Consider the following 20,504-nt stretch of genomic DNA (forward strand, 5'->3'; position numbering starts at 1 on the left):
CAATTTATTTAGGTTTTTTAATATTTTAACCTGTTCTGGCTTTGGATTGTTTTCAACATTTTGGTAAAGTTTTTCAAAGTGTGTTTTCCAGATTTCTCCATTTTGAATTGGTATTTCATTTTTTGTTTTTGGGGTATTTATTCTGCCCATATAGTGGTCTTTTTTCTTACTGAGGAGTTGCTTGTAGTGCCGCAGGGCCTGGCAGTAGCTGAGGCGAGCCTCCTGGTTGTCGGGCTCTCTGTGTTTAGTGTTGGAGAGATGTCTCAGGTGTTTCCTAGAAGTTTCACACTCCTGGTCACACCACTGTTCTTTTTTTCTTTTAGACGATTTCATATTTTGGTTTTTAATTGTTTTAATGTTTGATTTTAAAGCCAGTCTCTCAAATATTTCATTCAGTGTTTTGGTGGCTGAGTTTATTCCGTTTTGGTTTATTTGATAGTGTGAGGATTGATATCTGTCTAACATGTTTTCAATCTCATCACTATTCAGGGCTCTTGTGTAGTTCTCTGTGCTGGGCTCGGACCATCTCTAACTGGGTGGCAGGGAGACCAGTTTTGTGGGAAGTTTGGCTCTGACTTGTGGCTGCGCTGATCTTTTTAGGTAAAGTGTTATTTGGCTGTGGTCTGATAGTGGAGATTGTTGTCTGACTATAAACGCATTGTTGGCTTGTGGGTCCAGGTCAGTTATGGCGTAGTCCACCACACTGCTGCCCAGAGCCGAGCAGTATGTGAATCTCCCCAGAGAGTACCCCCTGGTCCTGCCATTGATGATATATAGACCCAGGCTTTTACATAGGCGCACTACCTGCTTCCTGCTCTTGTTTACCACGCTGTCGTGGCTGTGTCAGTGTGGAGGTGTGTGTGTGGCACAGCGGGGAGTCTCCGAACAGGTGTGTGTTCCCCTCTGTATTGATGTAGTCCATCTCTCTGCCAGTCCTGGCATTGAGATCGCCACACAGCAGTACAGAGCCCAGGGTCTGGAAGTGGCAGATTTCGTTTTGAAGCTCATGAAAGCCTTCCTCATTATAGTAGGGGGAGTCTGCGGGTGGCATATAAATTGCACATAGGTATATATCTGTGTTATTTTGTAGGGTGTCTTTTCTGATTTTCATCCACAGGTGTGTGTCTCCTCTCTGTACTGGGCATAGGGCTGCTCGGAGCTCCTCCCTGTACCACACGATAATCCCCCACGAGGCCCTGCCACACCTGACTTTGGGTTTTTTATAGGAGGGCACAATCAGCTCCCTGTATCCATTGTATCCATCCAGTGTATAGACATATCTGCACAGCACCAAGTCTCTACAAGAATGAAAACATCTGAACTATTTACAGTGTTGATCAGTTCAGGGCCTGTGCTCTTCATTCCAAAAGTTGAGGAGCGTAAACCCTGCATATTCCAACTGCTTATTTTAAAGGACATGTTAATATATTTTATTATACTTGTCTCTTCTACATAAGAAAGTTTAATTTGTGGTCTACAACTGATATTATATTACTACTAATAATTATACATGGATATACATAATAATCACTCAAAGATTTTATGTTTGCATCAAAATATCAGAATAATTAAATCACATTTTTTCTTACTCTCCATCTCCACAACCATATATATGTGTGTTGAGGCTCAGTTAACTCAGCAGTGTGGAACAGATGACACTGAGGAGTTGCCTTATCTGGGCCAGCTGGGCAGCATCGGGCCTCCAGGCTCTGGAAGCCGCTGCTGCGTGGCTGTGTGGCTGTGCTGGTCCCCGGCTGTCCGCTCTGCTGTGCTGGACGGGCCCTCTGGGGATGGGGGGGTGGGGAATGGGGCCGCGGGGTCTCAGGGGCTGGGGCTGGGGTGGAGCCGGTGGCTGGGGATGTGGCCGGGGGCTGGGGGGTTTGCTCCTGGTCTCGAGGTGGGGGTGTGTGGGGTTTCGGCCCAGGGTTGTGTCCTTGAGGACCTTTGAGATGATCCTCACACCCGTCTTGTTGAGGTGGACGTGGTCATACAGGTGATGTGGCTGGATGTCTCAGTGGTGTGCCAGGTGGACGTTGGGGAGGAGGGCACATCTTCGGGACACTTCTGCGTTGATGGCCTGGATGATGTGCAGGGGCACGTCTGTGCGGGGCAGCAGTGTGGAGATGGAAATTTTGGCAGTTGGGAATTCCTCTGTGGCTTTCGTTGCTACCTGTCTCAGGGCTGAGGCCACATCGCCCCTGCGGGCACTCAGGTCGTTAGTGCCGGTGTGGATGAGGATGTGTTTGACTTGGCAAAGCCTCCTCTTGGAGAGCAGCTCCAGGGCTCTCTGTGCTGTGGAGCACCAAAGCTTTTTCACTTTTCGCCCAGGGAAGAGGCGCCTCTCAACCAGGAACTTCCCATTGGATTCGCTCAGAATGACCACCTCTGCGTTGACCTGCCACTCCGGGTTTGCGTCGGGAGTGGTGGGGGCAGCGGGTGTGTTTTGGGGGAGTGGCGTTTCAGGGGGTTGTGTATTAGTGGCAGGTCTGGTGATAGTGGGTGTGTCAGGAGTGGTGGGGAGTGTGGGTGGATCAGTGGGTGCGTCAGGGGTTGGAGGTGTTGTGGGGTCAGTGCAGTGCAGTCTCTGTGCTCCAGTGATGTGTAGCTCCTCTCTTAGCTCCTCCAGCTGGCTCTGCAGGCTCCTCAGCTAGCTGTGCTGGGGTGTCCAGGTCAGCTCCTCCCTCGCTCTGCGCAGCTCCGTCCTCAGGGTTTGGCTCTGCTCCTCCAGGTCTCTCACTGCTGCTCTCAGCTCATGGATCTCAGCCTTGTGCTGCATCTTTAGTCTGTGCATCTCATCCCGGAGCTGATCACACAAGGAGGTCTGGGCCAGGGTGCTCAAGGTCTGCTCCCTGAACTCCGCAAACTCCAGCTCCAGCACTGATAGGCATTCCTTTAGTGTTTTAATGTTGCTGGAGAGTTTTGGGGAGACAGGGGGGCAGTCTGTGGGAGATGGGGCACTGTCTGGCTCCGTGTGGCTGGGGGCAGACTGCAGGGTGGCCGGCTCTGGCTCTTGTTTCTCTACCTCAGTCTGCTGCTTTGAGGTGTGGAAGCCGAGAGCTAATTGGTCCAGGCTGCTCTCGCTGCCCTGCACCATGATGGTCCCGTTGTGGTATACATTAAAAGTGAGCATCACACTGTCTGTGTCTTTCTCTACCAGCACTGAGATCTGCCTGCCTCTGCTAATGCCCCTCTTGTTGTTATTGGGGTATGTCTGGCACAGGGTTTTGTGAAAGGCGGTGTAGAACAGTAGATTGTTCTTGACCCTGTTTTCTCCTTTACCGGTGTAGTCTAGGATGAGGGTCTCAGGAGATGCTCTCATCACAGCTTGTTTGTAGTCCTTCTTAGCCTGTGCAGAGCGAATGTCTTCAGGGTATCGGATTTCAAAAGGCAGCTCTGCAGTCAGACTGCTGTTCGATAGATTTCTATCAGTCTCAGTGGCAGTTGGGCTCTCTCCTACTGTCACTCTATTCAAATCGGAGCTCTGCATTTTCATTGGCTGAGTCAACTACTGAGAATGCTTATTTATTTTATTAATACATATTTTTTTGTTTAATTATTTCTCTCTTACCTCCAATTCTTGTCTTCAGCTTTTCTTTTCTGACTTTTCTTCCTGAACTGTCTCTCTGCTTTCTTCTTTTTGTGTTTCTCTTAAAATTATTATTTTTTGAATACTTTTTCTTCTGAATTTCTATTCCATGTCTTCTGTGTATGTTTATAGTGCTATATATTCATTTGTAAATCACAAATTAAATCCGCTTATGTATAAAAACAAATGTTTTTTAGGAGCTCATATTCCTCTCTCTCTCTCTCTCTCTCTCTCTCTCTCTCTCTCTCTCTCTCTCTCTCTCTCTCAATTCATTTCATTTGTATTGTCAAAGCAATTGGACATACATACACATACATACATATACACTCACCTAAAGGATTATTAGGAACACCTGTTCAATTTCTCATTAATGCAATTATCTAATCAACCAATCACATGGCAGTTGCTTCAATGCATTTAGGGGTGTGGTCCTGGTCAAGACAATCTCCTGAACTCCAAACTGAATGTCTGAATGGGAATGAAAGGTGATTTAAGCAATTTTGAGCGTGGCATGGTTGTTGGTGCCAGACGGGCCGGTCTGAGTATTTCACAATCTGCTCAGTTACTGGGATTTTCACGCACAACCATTTCTAGGGTTTACAAAGAATGGTGTGAAAAGGGAAAAACATCCAGTATGCGGCAGTCCTGTGGGCGAAAATGCCTTGTTGATGCAAGAGGTCAGAGGAGAATGGGCCGACTGATTCAAGCTGATAGAAGAGCAACTTTGACTGAAATAACCACTAGTTACAAACGAGGTATGCAGCAAAGCATTTGTGAAGCCACAACACGTACAACCTTGAGGCGGATGGGCTACAACAGCAGAAGACCCCACCGGGTACCACTCATCTCCACTACAAATAGGAAAAAGAGGTGAGACATTCAGATGGTAGAGTCAGAATTTGGCGTAAACAGAATGAGAACATGGATCCATCATGTCTTGTTACCACTGTGCAGGCTGGTGGTGGTGGTGTAATGGTGTGGGGGATGTCTTCTTGGCACACTTTAGGCCCCTTAGTACCAATTGGGCATCGTTTAAATGCTACGGCCTACCTGAGCATTGTTTCTGACCATGTCCATCCCTTTCTGACCACCATGTACCCATCCTCTGATGGCTACTTCCAGCAGGATAATGCACCATGTCACAAAGGTCGAATCATTTCAAATTGGTTTCTTGAACATGACAATGAGTTCACTGTACTAAACTGGCCCCCACAGTCACCAGATCTCAACCCAATGGAGCATCTTTGGGATGTGGTGGAACGGGAGCTTCGTGCCCTGGATGTGCATCCCACAAATCTCCATCAACTGCAAGATGCTATCCTATCAATATGGGCCAACATTTCTAAAGAATGCTTTCAGCACCTTGTTGAAGCAATGCCACGTAGAATTAAAGCAGTTCTGAAGGCGAAAGGGGGTCAAACACAGTATTAGTATGGTGTTCCTAATAATCCTTTAGGTGAGTTCATCGTAGCTCTTAATACTCTCTTTCTGTCTGGAGGAGATATAATTGAAGTAATGTACACGTACCCGGCTACTTTCAACACCCATTGCTGCACTGATATTTTTCCCTCCATTTTTCTTTATCCATTTTTTTTTTGCTGGAAGTTCCGTCAATACCCGTCAGCCTTTAAGAGACATCATGCAGCCAGGCCTCTTGGCTTGCGGCCACACCGTCCTGAACGCGCCCAATCTCATCAGATCTCGGAAGCTAAACGGGGCAGGTCCTGGTCAGTACTTGGATGGGTGACCTCCTGGAAATACCAGGTGCTGCTAGCTTTTTCGTCTCCTGGGTAACTTTATCGTAGCTCTTAATACTCTCTTTCAGTCTGCAGGAGATATAATTGAAGAATTGTACACGTACCCGGCTACTTTCAACACCCTTTCCAGCACTGATATTTTTCCCTCCATTTTTCTATTTTTTTTTTTTTTTTTGCTGGAAGTTCCGTCAATACCCGCCAACCTTTAAGAGACATCATGCAGCCAGGCCTTTCGGCTTGTGGCCACACCGTCCTGAACGCGCCCGATCTCGTCAGATCTCGGAAGCTAAACGGGGCAGGGCCTGGTCAGTACTTGGATGGGAGACCTCCTAGAAATACCAGGTGCTGCAAGCTTTTTACGTCTCCTGGGTAACTTCATCGTAGCTCTTAATACTCTCTTTCTGTCTCCAGGAGATATAATTGAAGAATTGTACACGTACCCGGCTACTTTCAACACCCTTTCCTGCACTGATATTTTTACCTCCATTTTTCTATTTTTTTTTTTTTTTTTTGCTGGAAATTCCGTCAATACCCGCCAGCCTTTAAGAGACATCATGCAGCCAGGCATCTCGGCTTGCGGCCACACCATCCTGAACGCGCCCGATCTCGTCAGATCTCGGAAGCTAAACGGGGCAGGACCTGGTCAGTACATGAATGTGAGACCTCCTGGAAATACCTCGTGCTGCAAGCTTTTACGTCTCCTGGGTAACTTTATCGTAGCTCTTAATACTCTCTGTCTGGAGGAGATTTAATTGAAGTATTGTACACGTACCCAGCTACTGTCAACACCCTTTGCTGCACTGATATTTTTCCATCCATTTTTTTTTTTTTTTTTTGCTGGAAGTTCCGTCAATACCCGCCAACCTTTAAGAGACATCATGCAGCCAGGCCTTTCGGCTTGTGGCCAAACCGTCCTGAATGCGCCCGATCTCGTCAGATCTCGGAAGCTAAACGGGGCAGGGCCTGGTCAGTACTTGGATGGGAGACCTCCTAGAAATACCAGGTGCTGCAAGCTTTTTACGTCTCCTGGGTAACTTCATCGTAGCTCTTAATACTCTCTTTCTGTCTCCAGGAGATATAATTGAAGAATTGTACACGTACCCGGCTACTTTCAACACCCTTTCCTGCACTGATATTTTTCCCTCCATTTTTCTATTTTTTTTTTTTTTTTTTTGCTGGAAATTCCGTCAATACCCGCCAGCCTTTAAGAGACGTCATGCAGCCAGACATCTCGGCTTGCGGCCACACCGTCCTGAACGCGCCCGATCTCGTCAGATCTCGGAAGCTAAACGGGGCAGGACCTGTTCAGTACTTGAATGTGAGACCTCCTGGAAATACCTGGTGCTGCAAGCTTTTACGTCTCCTGGGTAACTTTATCGTAGCTCTTAATACTCTCTATCTGTCTGGAGGAGATATAATTGAAGAATTGTACACGTACCCGGCTACCTTCAACACGCTTTGCTGCACTGATATTTTTCCCTCCATTTTTCTATTTTCTTTTGTTTCTTGCTGGAAGTTCCATCAATACCCTCCAGCCTTTAAGAGACATCATGCAGCCAGGCCTCTTGGCTTGAGGCCACACCGTCCTGAAGATGCAAAATCTCGTCAGATCTCGGAAGAAAAACTGGGCAGGGTCTGGTCAGTAATTGGATGGGTGACCTCCTGGAAATACCAGGTGCTGAAAGCTTTTTACATCTCCTGGGTAACTTCAGCGTAGCTCTTAATACTCTCATTCAGTCTGGAGGAGATATAATTGAAGAATTGTACATGTACCCGGCTACTTTCAACACCCTGTTCTGCACTGATATTTTTCCCTCCATTTTTCTATTTATTTATTTTTTATTTTTTGCTGGAAGTTCCGTCAATACCCGCCAGGCTTTAAGAGACATCATGCAGCCCGGCCTCTTGGCTTGCGGCCACACCGTCCTGAACACGCCCGATCTCGTCAGATCTCGGAAGCTAAACGGGGCAGGGCCTCGTCAGTACTTGGATGGGAGACCTCCTGGAAATACCTGGTGCTGCAAGCTTTTTACGTCTCCTGGGAAACTTCATCGTAGCTCTTAATACTCTCTATCTGTCTGGAGGAGATATAATTGAAGTATTGTACACGTACCCGGCTACTTTCAACAGCCTTTGCTGTACTGATATTTTTCCCTCCATTTTCCATTTTTTTTTTTTTTTTTTTGCTGGAAGTTCCGTCAATACCCGCCAGCCTTTAAGAGACATCATGCAGCCAGGCCTCTTGGCTTGTAGTCACACCGTCCAGAACGCGCCCGATCATATCAGATTTCGGAAGCTAAACGGGGCAGGGCCTGCTCAGTACTTGGATGGGAGACCTCCTGGAAATACCAGGTGCTGCAAGCTTTTTACGTCTCTTGGGTAACTTCATCGTAGCTCTTAATTCTCTCTTTCTGTCTCCAGGAGATATAATTGAAGAATTGTACACGTACCCGGCTACTTTCAACACCCTTTGCTGCACTGGTATATTTCCCTCTATTTTTCTTTTTTTTTTTTGCTGGCAGTTCCGTCAATACCCGCCAGCCTTTAAGAGACATCATGCAGCCAGGCATCTCGGCTTGCGGCCACACCATCCTGAACGCGCCCGATCTCGTCAGATCTCGGAAGCTAAACGGGGCAGGACCTGGTCAGTACATGAATGTGAGACCTCCTGGAAATACCTCGTGCTGCAAGCTTTTACGTCTCCTGGGTAACTTTATCGTAGCTCTTAATACTCTCTTTCTGTCTGGAGGAGATATATTTGAAGTATTGTACACGTACCCAGCTACTGTCAACACCCTTTGCTGCACTGGTATATTTCCATCCATTTTTTTTTTTTTTTTTGTTTTTTGCTGGAAGTTCCGTCAATACCCGCCAACCTTTAAGAGACATCATGCAGCCAGGCCTCTCGGCTTGCGGCCACACCGTCCTGAATGCGCCCGATCTCGTCAGATCTCGGAAGCTAAACGGGGCAGGGCCTGGTCAGTACTTGGATGGGAGACCTCCGAGAAATACCAGGTGCTGCCAGCCTTTTACGTCTCCTGGGTAACTTCATCGTAGCTCTTAATACTCTCTTTCTGTCTGGAGGAGATATAATTGAAGAATTGTACACGTACTAGGCTACTTTCAACACCCTTTGCTGCACTGATATTTTTCCCTCCATTTTTCTTTTTATTTTATTTTTTTGCTGGAAGTTCCGTCAATATCCGCCAGCCTTTAAGAGACATCATGTAGCCAGGCCTCTCGGCTTGCGGCCACACCGTCCTGAATGCGCCCGATCTCGTCAGATCTCGGAAGCTAAACGGGGCAGGGCCTGGTCAGTACTTGGATGGGAGACCTCCTAGAAATACCAGGTGCTGCAAGCTTTTTACGTCTCCTGGGTAACTTCATCGTAGCTCTTAATACTCTCTTTCTGTCTCCAGGAGATATAATTGAAGAATTGTACACGTACCCGGCTACTTTCAACACCCTTTGCTGCACTGGTATATTTCCCTCTATTTTTCTTTTTTTTTTTTTGCTGGCAGTTCCGTCAATACCCGCCAGCCTTTAAGAAACATCATGCAGCCAGACATCTCGGCTTGCGGCCACACCGTCCTGAACGCGCCCGATCTCGTCAGATCTCGGAAGCTAAACGGGGCAGGACCTGGTCAGTACTTGAATGTGAGACCTCCTGGAAATACCTGGTGCTGCAAGCTTTTACGTCTCCTGGGTAACTTTATCGTAGCTCTTAATACTCTCTATCTGTCTGGAGGAGATATAATTGAAGAATTGTACACGTACCCAGCTACTGTCAACACCATTTGCTGCACTGATATTTTTCCCTCCATTTTTCTTTTTTCTTTTGTTTTTTGCTGGAAGTTCCATCAATACCCGCCAGCCTTTAAGACACATCATGCCGCCAGGCCTCTTGGCTTGCAGCCACACCGTCCTGAACGCCCCCGATCTCATCAGATCTTGGAATTTAAACGGGGCAGGGCCTGGTCAGTACTTGGATGGGTGACCTCCTAGAAATGCCAGGTGCTGCAAGCTTTTTACGTCTCCTGGGTAACTTCATCGTAGCTCTTAATACTCTCTTTCTGTCCGGAGGAGATATAATTGAAGAATTGTACACGTGCCCGGCTACTTTCAAAACCCATTACTGCACTGATATTTTTCCCTCCATTCTTCTTTTTCTTTTTTTTTTTTTTTTTTTTTTTGCTGGAAGTTCTGTCAATACCCGCCAGCCTTTAAGAGACATCATGCAGCCAGGATCTCGGCTTGCGGCCACACCATCCTGAACGCGCCCGATCTCGTCAGATCTCGGAAACTGAATGGGGCAGGGCCTGGTCAGTACTTGGATGGGAGACCTCCTGGAAATACCAGGTGCTGCAAGCTTTTTACGTCTGCTGGGTAAGTTTATCGTAGCTCTTAATACTCTCTTTCTGTCTGGAGGAGATAAAATTGAAGTATTGTACACGTACCCGGTTACTTTCAACACCCATTGCTGCACTGATATTTTTCCCTCCATTTTTCTTTTTCTTTATTATTATTTCTGGAAGTTCCGTCAATATCCGCCAGCCTTTAAGAGACATCATGCAACCAGGCCTCTCGGCTTGCGGACACACAGTCCTGAACGCGCCCGATCTCGGAAGATCTCGGAAACTAAACGGGACAGGACCTGGTCAGTACTTGGATGGGAGATCGTCTGGAAATACCAGGTGCTGCCAGCTTTTTACGTCTCCTGGGGAACTTCATCGTAGCTCTTAATACTCTCTTTCTGTCTGGAGAATATATAATTGAAGAATTGTACACGTACCCGGCTACTTTCAACACCCTTTGCTGCACTGGTATTTTTCCCTCTATTTTTCTTTTTTTTTTTTTTTTTTTTGCTGGAAGTTCCGTCAATACCCACCAGCCTTTAAGAGACATCATGCAGCCAGGCCTCTTGGCTTGCGGCCACATTGTCCTGAACGCGCCTGATCTCGTTAGATCTCGGAAGCTAAACGGGGCAGGGCCTGGTCAGTACTTGGATGGGAGACCTCCAGGAAATACCTGGTGCTGCAAGCTTCTTACGTCTCCTGGGAAACTTAATCGTAGCTCTTAATACTCTCTATCTGTCTGGAGGTGTTATAATTGAGGAATTGTACACGTACCCGGCTACTTTCATCAGCCTTTGCTGCACTGGTATTTTTCCCTCTATTTTTCTTTTTTTTTTTTGCTGGCAGTTCCGTCAATACCCGCCAGCCTTTAAGAGACATCATGCAGCCAGGCGTCTCGGCTTGCGGCCACACCATCCTGAACGCGCCCGATCTCGTCAGATCTCGGAAGCTAAACGGGGCAGGACCTGGTCAGTACTTGAATGTGAGACCTCCTGGAAATACCTGGTGCTGCAAGCTTTTACGTCTCCTGGGTAACTTCATCGTAGCTCTTAATATTCTCTTTCTGTCTGGAGGAGATATAATTCAAGTATTGTACACGTACCCGGCTACTTTCAACACCCTTTGCTGCACTGGTATTTCTCCCTCCATTTCTCTTTTTTTTATTGCTGGCAGTTCCGTCAATACCCGCCAGCCTTTAAGAGACATCATGCAGCCAGGCATCTCGGCTTGCGGCCACACCGTCCTGAACGCGTCCGATCTCGTAAGATCTCGGAAACTGAGTGGGGCAGGGCCTGGTCAGTACTTGGATGGGTGTCCTCCTGGAAATACCAGGTGCTGCCAGCTTTTTACGTCTCCTGGGGAACTTCATCGTAGCTCTTAATACTCTCTTTCTGTCTGGAGAATATATAATTGAAGAATTGTACACGTACCCGGCTACTTTCAACACCCTTTGCTGCACTGGTATTTTTCCCTCTATTTTTCTTTTTTTTTTTTTTTTTTTTGCTGGAAGTTCCGTCAATACCCACCAGCCTTTAAGAGACATCATGCAGCCAGGCCTCTTGGCTTGCGGCCACATTGTCCTGAACGCGCCTGATCTCGTTAGATCTCGGAAGCTAAACGGGGCAGGGCCTGGTCAGTACTTGGATGGGAGACCTCCAGGAAATACCTGGTGCTGCAAGCTTCTTACGTCTCCTGGGAAACTTAATCGTAGCTCTTAATACTCTCTATCTGTCTGGAGGTGTTATAATTGAGGAATTGTACACGTACCCGGCTACTTTCATCAGCCTTTGCTGCACTGGTATTTTTCCCTCTATTTTTCTTTTTTTTTTTTGCTGGCAGTTCCGTCAATACCCGCCAGCCTTTAAGAGACATCATGCAGCCAGGCGTCTCGGCTTGCGGCCACACCATCCTGAACGCGCCCGATCTCGTCAGATCTCGGAAGCTAAACGGGGCAGGACCTGGTCAGTACTTGAATGTGAGACCTCCTGGAAATACCTGGTGCTGCAAGCTTTTACGTCTCCTGGGTAACTTCATCGTAGCTCTTAATACTCTCTTTCTGTCTGGAGGAGATATAATTCAAGTATTGTACACGTACCCGGCTACTTTCAACACCCTTTGCTGCACTGGTATTTCTCCCTCCATTTCTCTTTTTTTTATTGCTGGCAGTTCCGTCAATACCCGCCAGCCTTTAAGAGACATCATGCAGCCAGGCATCTCGGCTTGCGGCCACACCGTCCTGAACGCGTCCGATCTCGTAAGATCTCGGAAACTGAGTGGGGCAGGGCCTGGTCAGTACTTGGATGGGTGTCCTCCTGGAAATACCAGGTGCTGCAAGCTTTTTACGTCTCCTGGGTAACTTCATCGTAGCTCTTAATACTCTCTTTCAGTCTGGAGGAGATATAATTGAAGAATTGTACACGTACCTGGCTACTTTCAACACCCTTTGCTGCACTGATATTTTTACCACCATTTCTCTTTTTTTTTATTTGCTGGATGTTCCGTCAAAACCCGCCAACCATTAAGAGACATCATGCAGCCAGGCCTCTTGGCTTGCAGCCACACCGTCCTGAACGCCCCCGATCTCATCAGATCTTGGAATTTAAACGGGTCAGGGCCTGGTCAGTACTTGGATGGGTGACCTCCTAGAAATGCCAGGTGCTGCAAGCTTTTTACGTCTCCTGGGTAACTTCATCGTAGCTCTTAATACTCTCTTTCTGTCCGGAGGAGATATAATTGAAGAATTGTACACGTACCCGGCTACTTTCAAAACCCATTACTGCACTGATATTTTTCCCTCCATTTTTCTTTTTCTTTTTTTTTTTTTTTTTTTTTTTTTGCTGGAAGTTCTGTCAATACCCGCCAGCCATTAAGAGACATCATGCAGCCAGGCCTCTCGGCTTGCGGCCACACCGTCCTGAACGCGCCCGATCTTGTCAGATCTCAGAATTTAAACGGGGCAGGGCCTGGTCAGTACTTTTATGGGTGACCTTCTGGAAATACGAGGTGCTGCAAACTTTTTACGTCTCCTGGGTAACTTCATCGTAGCTCTTAATTCTCTCTTTCTGTCTGGAGGAGATATAATTGAAGAGTTGTACACGTACCCGGCTACTTTCAACAGCCTTAGCCGCACTGATATTTTTCCCTCCATTTCTCTTTTTTTTTTTGCTGGCTGTTCCGTCAATACCCGCCAGCCTTTAAGAGACATCATGCCGCCAGGCATCTTGGCTTGCGGCCACACCGTCCTGAACGCGCCCGATCTCGTCAGATCTCGGAAGCCAAACGGGGCAGGGCCTGGTCAGTACTTGGATGGGTTTCCTCCTGGAAATACCAGGTGCTGCAAGCTTTTTACGTCTCCTGTGTAACTTCATCGTAGCTCTTAATACTCTCTTTCAATCTGGAGGAGATATAATTGAAGAATTGTACACGTACCCGGCTACTTTCAAAACCCATTACTGCACTGATATTTTTCCCTCCATTTTTCTTTTTCTTTTTTTTTTTTTTTTTTTTTTTGCTGGAAGTTCCGTCAATACCCGCCAGCCTTTAAGAGACATCATGCAGCCAGGCCTCTTGGCTTGCGGCCACATTGTCCTGAAAGCGCCCGATCTCGTCAGATCTCGGAAGCTAAACGGGGCAGGGCCTGATCAGTACTTGGATGGGAGTCCTCCAGGAAATACCTGGTGCTGCAAGCTTTTAACGTCTCCTGGGTAACTTCATCGTAGCTCTTAATACTCTCTATCTGTCTGGAAGAGATATAATTGAAGTATTGTACACGTACCCAGCTACTTTCAACACCCTTTGCTGCACTGGTATTTCTCCCTCCATTTCTCTTTTTTTTTTTTGCTGGCAGTTCCGTCAATACCCGCCAGCCTTTAAGAGACATCATGCAGCCAGGATCTCGGCTTGCGGCCACACCATCCTGAACGCGCCCGATCTCGTCAGATCTCGGAAACTGAATGGGGCAGGGCCTGGTCAGTACTTGGATGGGAGACCTCCTGGAAATACCTGGTGCTGCAAGCTTTTACGTCTCCTGTGTAACTTTATCGTAGCTCTTAATTCTCTCTTTCTGTCTGGAGGAGATATAATTGAAGAATTGTACACGTACCCGGCTACTTTCAACACCCTTTGCTGCACTGATATTTTTCCCTCCCTTTTTCTATTTTTTTTTTTTTTTTTTTTTTGCTGGAAGTTCCGTCAATACTTGCCAGCCTTTAAGAGACATCATGCAGCCAGGCCTCTCGGCTTGCGGCCACACCGTCCTGAACGCGCCTGATCTCATCATATCTCGGAAGCTAAACGGGGCAGGGTCTGGTCAGTACTTGGTTGGGTGACCTCCTGGAAATACCAGGTGCTGCAAGCTTTTTACGTCTCCTGGGTAACTTCATCGTAGCTCTTAATACTCTCTTTCAGTCTGGAGGAGATATTATTGAAGAATTGTACACGTACCCGGCTACTTTCAACAGCCTTTGCTGCACTGATATTTTTCCCTCCATTTTTCTTTTTTTTTTTTGCTGGCAGTTCGTCAATATCCGCCAACCTTTAAGAGACATCATGCAGCCCGGCCTCTTGGCTTGCAGCCACACCGTCCTGAACGCCCCCGATCTCATCAGATCTTGGAATTTAAACGGGGCAGGGCCTGGTCAGTACTTGGATGGGTGACCTCCTGGAAATGCCAGGTGCTGCAAGCTTTTTACGTCTCCTGGGTAACTTCATCGTAGCTCTTAATACTCTCTTTCTGTCTGGAGGAGATATAATTGAAGAATTGTACACGTACCCGGCTACTTTCAAAACCCATTACTGCACTGATATTTTTCCCTCCATTTTTCTTTTTCTTTTTTTTTTTTTTTTTTTTTTTTTGCTGGAAGTTCCGTCAATACCCGCCAACCTTTAAGAGACATCATGCAGCCAGGCCTCTCGGCTTGTGGCCACACCGTCCTGAATGCGCCCGATCTCGTCAGATCTCGGAAGCTAAACGGGGCAGGGCCTGGTCAGTACTTGGATGGGAGACCTCCTAGAAATACCAGGTGCTGCAAGCTTTTTACGTCACCTGGGTAACTTCATCGTAGCTCTTAATACTCTCTTTCTGTCTGGAGGAGATATAATTCAAGTATTGTACACGTACCCGGCTACTTTCAACACCCTTTGCTGCACTGGTATTTCTCCCTCCATTTCTCTTTTTTTTTTTTGCTGGCAGTTCCGTCAATACCCGCCAGCCTTTAAGAGACATCATGCAGCCAGGATCTCGGCTTGCGGCCACACCATCCTGAACGCGCCCGATCTCGTCAGATCTCGGAAACTGAATGGGGCAGGGCCTGGTCAGTACTTGGATGGGAGACCTCCTGGAAATACCAGGTGCTGCAAGCTTTTTACGTCTGCTGGGTAAGTTTATCGTAGCTCTTAATACTCTCTTTCTGTCTGGAGGAGATAAAATTGAAGTATTGTACACGTACCCGGTTACTTTCAACACCCATTGCTGCACTGATATTTTTCCCTCCATTTTTCTTTTTCTTTATTATTATTTCTGGAAGTTCCGTCAATATCCGCCAGCCTTTAAGAGACATCATGCAACCAGGCCTCTCGGCTTGCGGACACACAGTCCTGAACGCGCCCGATCTCGGAAGATCTCGGAAACTAAACGGGACAGGACCTGGTCAGTACTTGGATGGGAGATCGTCTGGAAATACCAGGTGCTGCCAGCTTTTTACGTCTCCTGGGGAACTTCATCGTAGCTCTTAATACTCTCTTTCTGTCTGGAGAATATATAATTGAAGAATTGTACACGTACCCGGCTACTTTCAACACCCTTTGCTGCACTGGTATTTTTCCCTCTATTTTTCTTTTTTTTTTTTTTTTTTTTGCTGGAAGTTCCGTCAATACCCACCAGCCTTTAAGAGACATCATGCAGCCAGGCCTCTTGGCTTGCGGCCACATTGTCCTGAACGCGCCTGATCTCGTTAGATCTCGGAAGCTAAACGGGGCAGGGCCTGGTCAGTACTTGGATGGGAGACCTCCAGGAAATACCTGGTGCTGCAAGCTTCTTACGTCTCCTGGGAAACTTAATCGTAGCTCTTAATACTCTCTATCTGTCTGGAGGTGTTATAATTGAGGAATTGTACACGTACCCGGCTACTTTCATCAGCCTTTGCTGCACTGGTATTTTTCCCTCTATTTTTCTTTTTTTTTTTTGCTGGCAGTTCCGTCAATACCCGCCAGCCTTTAAGAGACATCATGCAGCCAGGCGTCTCGGCTTGCGGCCACACCATCCTGAACGCGCCCGATCTCGTCAGATCTCGGAAGCTAAACGGGGCAGGACCTGGTCAGTACTTGAATGTGAGACCTCCTGGAAATACCTGGTGCTGCAAGCTTTTACGTCTCCTGGGTAACTTCATCGTAGCTCTTAATACTCTCTTTCTGTCTGGAGGAGATATAATTCAAGTATTGTACACGTACCCGGCTACTTTCAACACCCTTTGCTGCACTGGTATTTCTCCCTCCATTTCTCTTTTTTTTATTGCTGGCAGTTCCGTCAATACCCGCCAGCCTTTAAGAGACATCATGCAGCCAGGCATCTCGGCTTGCGGCCACACCGTCCTGAACGCGTCCGATCTCGTAAGATCTCGGAAACTGAGTGGGGCAGGGCCTGGTCAGTACTTGGATGGGTGTCCTCCTGGAAATACCAGGTGCTGCAAGCTTTTTACGTCTCCTGGGTAACTTCATCGTAGCTCTTAATACTCTCTTTCAGTCTGGAGGAGATATAATTGAAGAATTGTACACGTACCTGGCTACTTTCAACACCCTTTGCTGCACTGATATTTTTACCACCATTTCTCTTTTTTTTTATTTGCTGGATGTTCCGTCAAAACCCGCCAACCATTAAGAGACATCATGCAGCCAGGCCTCTTGGCTTGCAGCCACACCGTCCTGAACGCCCCCGATCTCATCAGATCTTGGAATTTAAACGGGTCAGGGCCTGGTCAGTACTTGGATGGGTGACCTCCTAGAAATGCCAGGTGCTGCAAGCTTTTTACGTCTCCTGGGTAACTTCATCGTAGCTCTTAATACTCTCTTTCTGTCCGGAGGAGATATAATTGAAGAATTGTACACGTACCCGGCTACTTTCAACAGCCTTAGCTGCACTGATATTTTTCCCTCCATTTCTCTTTTTTTTTTTGCTGGCTGTTCCGTCAATACCCGCCAGCCTTTAAGAGACATCATGCCGCCAGGCATCTTGGCTTGCGGCCACACCGTCCTGAACGCGCCCGATCTCGTCAGATCTCGGAAGCCAAACGGGGCAGGGCCTGGTCAGTACTTGGATGGGTTTCCTCCTGGAAATACCAGGTGCTGCAAGCTTTTTACGTCTCCTGTGTAACTTCATCGTAGCTCTTAATACTCTCTTTCAATCTGGAGGAGATATAATTGAAGAATTGTACACGTACCCGGCTACTTTCAAAACCCATTACTGCACTGATATTTTTCCCTCCATTTCTCTTTTTTTTTTTGCTGGAAGTTCCGTCAATACCCGCCAGCCTTTAAGAGACATCATGCAGCCAGGCCTCTTGGCTTGCGGCCACATTGTCCTGAAAGCGCCCGATCTCGTCAGATCTCGGAAGCTAAACGGGGCAGGGCCTGATCAGTACTTGGATGGGAGACCTCCAGGAAATACCTGGTGCTGCAAGCTTTTAACGTCTCCTGGGTAACTTCATCGTAGCTCTTAATACTCTCTATCTGTCTGGAAGAGATATAATTGAAGTATTGTACACGTACCCAGCTACTTTCAACACCCTTTGCTGCACTGGTATTTCTCCCTCCATTTCTCTTTTTTTTTTTTGCTGGCAGTTCCGTCAATACCCGCCAGCCTTTAAGAGACATCATGCAGCCAGGATCTCGGCTTGCGGCCACACCATCCTGAACGCGCCCGATCTCGTCAGATCTCGGAAACTGAATGGGGCAGGGCCTGGTCAGTACTTGGATGGGAGACCTCCTGGAAATACCTGGTGCTGCAAGCTTTTACGTCTCCTGTGTAACTTTATCGTAGCTCTTAATTCTCTCTTTCTGTCTGGAGGAGATATAATTGAAGAATTGTACACGTACCCGGCTACTTTCAACACCCTTTGCTGCACTGATATTTTTCCCTCCCTTTTTCTATTTTTTTTTTTTTTTTTTTTTTGCTGGAAGTTCCGTCAATACTTGCCAGCCTTTAAGAGACATCATGCAGCCAGGCCTCTCGGCTTGCGGCCACACCGTCCTGAACGCGCCTGATCTCATCATATCTCGGAAGCTAAACGGGGCAGGGTCTGGTCAGTACTTGGTTGGGTGACCTCCTGGAAATACCAGGTGCTGCAAGCTTTTTACGTCTCCTGGGTAACTTCATCGTAGCTCTTAATACTCTCTTTCAGTCTGGAGGAGATATTATTGAAGAATTGTACACGTACCCGGCTACTTTCAACAGCCTTTGCTGCACTGATATTTTTCCCTCCATTTTTCTTTTTTTTTTTTGCTGGCAGTTCGTCAATATCCGCCAACCTTTAAGAGACGTCATGCAGCCAGGCCTCTCGGCTTGTGGCCACACCATCCTGAATGCGCACGATCTCGTCAGATCTCGGAAGCTAAATGGGGCAGGGCCTGGTCAGTACTTCGATGGGTGACCTCCTAGAAATACCAGGTGCTGCAAGATTTTTACGTCTCCTGGGAAACTTCATCGTAGCTCTTTATACTCTCTTTCTGTCTGGAGGAGATATAATTGAAGAATTGTACACGTACCCGGCTACTTTCAAAACCCTTTGCTGCACTGATTTGTTTCTCTCCATTTTTCTTTTTTCTTATTTTTTTTGCTGGAAGTTCCATCAATACCCGCCAGCCTTTAAGAGACATCATGCAGCCAGGCCTCTTTGTTTGCGGCCACACCGTCCTGAATGCGCACGATCTCGTCAGATCTCGGAAGCTAAATGGGGCAGGGCCTGATCAGTACTTGGATGGGAGACCTCCTGGAAATACCAGGTGCTGCAAGCTTCTTACGTCTCCTGGGTAACTTCATCATAGCTCTTAATACTCTCTTTCTGTCTGGAGGAGATATAATTGAAGAATTGTACACGTACCCGGCTACTTTCAACTCCCTTCGCTGCACTGAAATTTTTCACTCCATTTTTCTTATTTCTTTTTTTTTTGCTGGCAGTTCCGTCAATACCCGCCAGCCTTTAAGAGACATCATGCAGCCAGGCCTTTTGGTTTGCGGCCACACCGTCCTGAACGCGCCCAATCTCATCAGATCTCGGAAGCTAAACGGGGCAGGACCTGGTCAGTACTTGGATGGGAGACCTCCTGGAAATACCAGGTGCTGCAAGCTTCTTACGTCTCCTGGGTAACTTCATCATAGCTCTTAATACTCTCTTTCTGTCTGGAGGAGATATAATTGAAGAATTGTACACGTACCCGGCTACTTTCAACTCCCTTTGCTGCACTGATATTTTTCCCTCCATTTTTCTTTTTTCTTCTTTATTTTGCTGGAAGTTCTGTCAATATCCTCCAGCCTTTAAGAGACATCATGCAGCCAGGCATCTCGGCTTGTGGCCACACCATCCTGAATGCGCACGATCTCGTCAGATCTCGGAAGCTAAACGGGGCAGGGCCTGGTCAGTACTTAGATGGGAGACCTCCTGGAGATACCAGGTGCTGCAAGCTTTTTACATCACTTGGGTAACTTCATCGTAGCTCTTAATACTCGCTTTCTGTCTGGAGGAGATATAATTGAAGTATTGTACACGTACCCAGCTACATTTAACACCCTTTGCTGCACTGATATTTTTCCCTCCATTTTTCTTATTTCTTTTTTTTTTGCTGGAACTTCCGTCAATACCCGCCAGCCTTTAAGAGACTTCATACATCCAGGCCTCTTGGCTTGCGGCCACACCGTCCTGAACGCGCCCGATCTCGTCAGATCTCGGAAGCTGAACGGGGCAGGGCCTGGTCAGTATTTGGATGGGTGACCTCCTGGAAATACCAGGTGCTGCAAGCTTTTTTCGTCACTTGGGTAACTTCATCGTAGCTCTTAATACTCTCTTTCTGTCTGGAGGAGATATAATTGAAGTATTGTACACGTACCCGGCTACATTCAACACCCTTTCCTGCACTGATATTTTTCCCTCCATTTTTCTATTTTTTAAAAAAAAAAATTTCTTGGATGTTCCGTCAATACCCGCCAGCCTTTTAGAGACATCATGCAGCCAGGCCTCTAGGTTTGCGGCCACACCGTCCTGAACGCGCCCGATCTCATCAGATCTCGGAAGCTAAACGGGGCAAGACCTGGTCAGTACTTGGATGGGAGACCTTCTGGAAATACCTGGTGCTGCAAGCTTTTTAGTCTCCTGAGTAACTTCATTGTAGCTCTTAATACTCTCTTTCTCTCTGGAGGTGTTATAATTGAGGATTTGTACACGTACCCGGCTACTTTCAACACCATTTGCTGCACTGGTATTTTTCCCTCCATTTTTCTTTTTTTTGCTGGAAGTTCCGTCAATACCCGCCAGCCTTTAAGAGACATCATGCAGCCAGGCTTTTTGGCTTGCGGCCACACCGTCCTGAACGCGCCCGATCTTGTCAGATCTAGGAAGCAAAACGTGGCAGGACCTGGTCAGTATTTGGATTGGTGACCTCCTGGAAAAACTAGGTACTGCAAACTTTTTACGTCTCCTGGGTAACTTTATCGTAGCTCTTAATACTCTCTATCTGTCTGGAGGAGATATAATTGAAGTATTGTACACGTACCCGGCTACTTTCAAAACCCATTACTGCACTGATATTTTTCCCTCCATT

General features: G+C 47.1%; 12 non-coding genes and 33 pseudogenes across 12 annotated transcripts; all 45 read left to right on the forward strand.

Annotated features, from left to right (window-relative positions):
• Positions 1-5,243: 5,243 nt before the first annotated feature.
• LOC136742688 (uncharacterized) lies at positions 5,244-5,362 on the forward strand (annotated as a pseudogene).
• Positions 5,363-5,578: 216 nt separating this feature from the next.
• On the forward strand, positions 5,579-5,697 carry LOC136742963 (5S ribosomal RNA). Its single transcript, XR_010815084.1, has one exon. It is a non-coding gene; the product is annotated as a 5S ribosomal RNA (ribosomal RNA).
• A 218-nt stretch (positions 5,698-5,915) lies between these two features.
• LOC136742832 (uncharacterized) lies at positions 5,916-6,034 on the forward strand (annotated as a pseudogene).
• A 205-nt stretch (positions 6,035-6,239) lies between these two features.
• On the forward strand, positions 6,240-6,358 carry LOC136742960 (5S ribosomal RNA). The gene has a single exon (XR_010815081.1). It is a non-coding gene; the product is annotated as a 5S ribosomal RNA (ribosomal RNA).
• A 219-nt stretch (positions 6,359-6,577) lies between these two features.
• On the forward strand, positions 6,578-6,696 carry LOC136742727 (uncharacterized; annotated as a pseudogene).
• Positions 6,697-7,251: 555 nt separating this feature from the next.
• LOC136742651 (5S ribosomal RNA) lies at positions 7,252-7,370 on the forward strand. Its single transcript, XR_010815022.1, has one exon. It is a non-coding gene; the product is annotated as a 5S ribosomal RNA (ribosomal RNA).
• Positions 7,371-7,588: 218 nt separating this feature from the next.
• Positions 7,589-7,707, forward strand: LOC136742785 (uncharacterized; annotated as a pseudogene).
• A 210-nt stretch (positions 7,708-7,917) lies between these two features.
• On the forward strand, positions 7,918-8,036 carry LOC136742833 (uncharacterized; annotated as a pseudogene).
• Positions 8,037-8,251: 215 nt separating this feature from the next.
• LOC136742657 (5S ribosomal RNA) lies at positions 8,252-8,370 on the forward strand. The gene has a single exon (XR_010815027.1). It is a non-coding gene; the product is annotated as a 5S ribosomal RNA (ribosomal RNA).
• A 216-nt stretch (positions 8,371-8,586) lies between these two features.
• Positions 8,587-8,705, forward strand: LOC136742749 (5S ribosomal RNA). Its single transcript, XR_010815044.1, has one exon. It is a non-coding gene; the product is annotated as a 5S ribosomal RNA (ribosomal RNA).
• Positions 8,706-8,916: 211 nt separating this feature from the next.
• Positions 8,917-9,035, forward strand: LOC136742693 (uncharacterized; annotated as a pseudogene).
• A 215-nt stretch (positions 9,036-9,250) lies between these two features.
• Positions 9,251-9,369, forward strand: LOC136742709 (uncharacterized; annotated as a pseudogene).
• A 226-nt stretch (positions 9,370-9,595) lies between these two features.
• Positions 9,596-9,714, forward strand: LOC136742714 (uncharacterized; annotated as a pseudogene).
• Positions 9,715-9,930: 216 nt separating this feature from the next.
• LOC136742928 (uncharacterized) lies at positions 9,931-10,049 on the forward strand (annotated as a pseudogene).
• Positions 10,050-10,267: 218 nt separating this feature from the next.
• On the forward strand, positions 10,268-10,386 carry LOC136742711 (uncharacterized; annotated as a pseudogene).
• Positions 10,387-10,596: 210 nt separating this feature from the next.
• On the forward strand, positions 10,597-10,715 carry LOC136742682 (uncharacterized; annotated as a pseudogene).
• Positions 10,716-10,923: 208 nt separating this feature from the next.
• On the forward strand, positions 10,924-11,042 carry LOC136742857 (uncharacterized; annotated as a pseudogene).
• A 218-nt stretch (positions 11,043-11,260) lies between these two features.
• Positions 11,261-11,379, forward strand: LOC136742712 (uncharacterized; annotated as a pseudogene).
• A 210-nt stretch (positions 11,380-11,589) lies between these two features.
• On the forward strand, positions 11,590-11,708 carry LOC136742683 (uncharacterized; annotated as a pseudogene).
• A 208-nt stretch (positions 11,709-11,916) lies between these two features.
• Positions 11,917-12,035, forward strand: LOC136742793 (uncharacterized; annotated as a pseudogene).
• Positions 12,036-12,246: 211 nt separating this feature from the next.
• Positions 12,247-12,365, forward strand: LOC136742723 (uncharacterized; annotated as a pseudogene).
• A 229-nt stretch (positions 12,366-12,594) lies between these two features.
• Positions 12,595-12,713, forward strand: LOC136742899 (uncharacterized; annotated as a pseudogene).
• A 209-nt stretch (positions 12,714-12,922) lies between these two features.
• On the forward strand, positions 12,923-13,041 carry LOC136742627 (5S ribosomal RNA). The gene has a single exon (XR_010814998.1). It is a non-coding gene; the product is annotated as a 5S ribosomal RNA (ribosomal RNA).
• Positions 13,042-13,268: 227 nt separating this feature from the next.
• Positions 13,269-13,387, forward strand: LOC136742687 (uncharacterized; annotated as a pseudogene).
• A 209-nt stretch (positions 13,388-13,596) lies between these two features.
• On the forward strand, positions 13,597-13,715 carry LOC136742720 (uncharacterized; annotated as a pseudogene).
• Positions 13,716-13,936: 221 nt separating this feature from the next.
• Positions 13,937-14,055, forward strand: LOC136742734 (uncharacterized; annotated as a pseudogene).
• Positions 14,056-14,264: 209 nt separating this feature from the next.
• On the forward strand, positions 14,265-14,383 carry LOC136742674 (uncharacterized; annotated as a pseudogene).
• A 229-nt stretch (positions 14,384-14,612) lies between these two features.
• On the forward strand, positions 14,613-14,731 carry LOC136742957 (5S ribosomal RNA). The gene has a single exon (XR_010815079.1). It is a non-coding gene; the product is annotated as a 5S ribosomal RNA (ribosomal RNA).
• A 209-nt stretch (positions 14,732-14,940) lies between these two features.
• LOC136742716 (uncharacterized) lies at positions 14,941-15,059 on the forward strand (annotated as a pseudogene).
• Positions 15,060-15,275: 216 nt separating this feature from the next.
• On the forward strand, positions 15,276-15,394 carry LOC136742929 (uncharacterized; annotated as a pseudogene).
• A 218-nt stretch (positions 15,395-15,612) lies between these two features.
• LOC136742713 (uncharacterized) lies at positions 15,613-15,731 on the forward strand (annotated as a pseudogene).
• A 210-nt stretch (positions 15,732-15,941) lies between these two features.
• LOC136742684 (uncharacterized) lies at positions 15,942-16,060 on the forward strand (annotated as a pseudogene).
• A 208-nt stretch (positions 16,061-16,268) lies between these two features.
• LOC136742795 (uncharacterized) lies at positions 16,269-16,387 on the forward strand (annotated as a pseudogene).
• A 211-nt stretch (positions 16,388-16,598) lies between these two features.
• On the forward strand, positions 16,599-16,717 carry LOC136742724 (uncharacterized; annotated as a pseudogene).
• A 209-nt stretch (positions 16,718-16,926) lies between these two features.
• Positions 16,927-17,045, forward strand: LOC136742628 (5S ribosomal RNA). The gene has a single exon (XR_010814999.1). It is a non-coding gene; the product is annotated as a 5S ribosomal RNA (ribosomal RNA).
• Positions 17,046-17,254: 209 nt separating this feature from the next.
• On the forward strand, positions 17,255-17,373 carry LOC136742654 (5S ribosomal RNA). Its single transcript, XR_010815025.1, has one exon. It is a non-coding gene; the product is annotated as a 5S ribosomal RNA (ribosomal RNA).
• A 209-nt stretch (positions 17,374-17,582) lies between these two features.
• On the forward strand, positions 17,583-17,701 carry LOC136742721 (uncharacterized; annotated as a pseudogene).
• A 221-nt stretch (positions 17,702-17,922) lies between these two features.
• On the forward strand, positions 17,923-18,041 carry LOC136742735 (uncharacterized; annotated as a pseudogene).
• A 209-nt stretch (positions 18,042-18,250) lies between these two features.
• On the forward strand, positions 18,251-18,369 carry LOC136742758 (uncharacterized; annotated as a pseudogene).
• Positions 18,370-18,585: 216 nt separating this feature from the next.
• Positions 18,586-18,704, forward strand: LOC136742675 (uncharacterized; annotated as a pseudogene).
• A 215-nt stretch (positions 18,705-18,919) lies between these two features.
• LOC136742658 (5S ribosomal RNA) lies at positions 18,920-19,038 on the forward strand. The gene has a single exon (XR_010815028.1). It is a non-coding gene; the product is annotated as a 5S ribosomal RNA (ribosomal RNA).
• Positions 19,039-19,254: 216 nt separating this feature from the next.
• LOC136742703 (uncharacterized) lies at positions 19,255-19,373 on the forward strand (annotated as a pseudogene).
• A 215-nt stretch (positions 19,374-19,588) lies between these two features.
• LOC136742681 (5S ribosomal RNA) lies at positions 19,589-19,707 on the forward strand. Its single transcript, XR_010815037.1, has one exon. It is a non-coding gene; the product is annotated as a 5S ribosomal RNA (ribosomal RNA).
• Positions 19,708-19,927: 220 nt separating this feature from the next.
• On the forward strand, positions 19,928-20,046 carry LOC136742664 (5S ribosomal RNA). Its single transcript, XR_010815034.1, has one exon. It is a non-coding gene; the product is annotated as a 5S ribosomal RNA (ribosomal RNA).
• Positions 20,047-20,251: 205 nt separating this feature from the next.
• On the forward strand, positions 20,252-20,370 carry LOC136742938 (uncharacterized; annotated as a pseudogene).
• The last annotated feature ends 134 nt before the right edge of the window (positions 20,371-20,504 follow it).

This window comes from Amia ocellicauda, unplaced genomic scaffold, assembly GCF_036373705.1.
Source record: "Amia ocellicauda isolate fAmiCal2 unplaced genomic scaffold, fAmiCal2.hap1 HAP1_SCAFFOLD_75, whole genome shotgun sequence".
Lineage (NCBI taxonomy): Eukaryota > Metazoa > Chordata > Actinopteri > Amiiformes > Amiidae > Amia > Amia ocellicauda.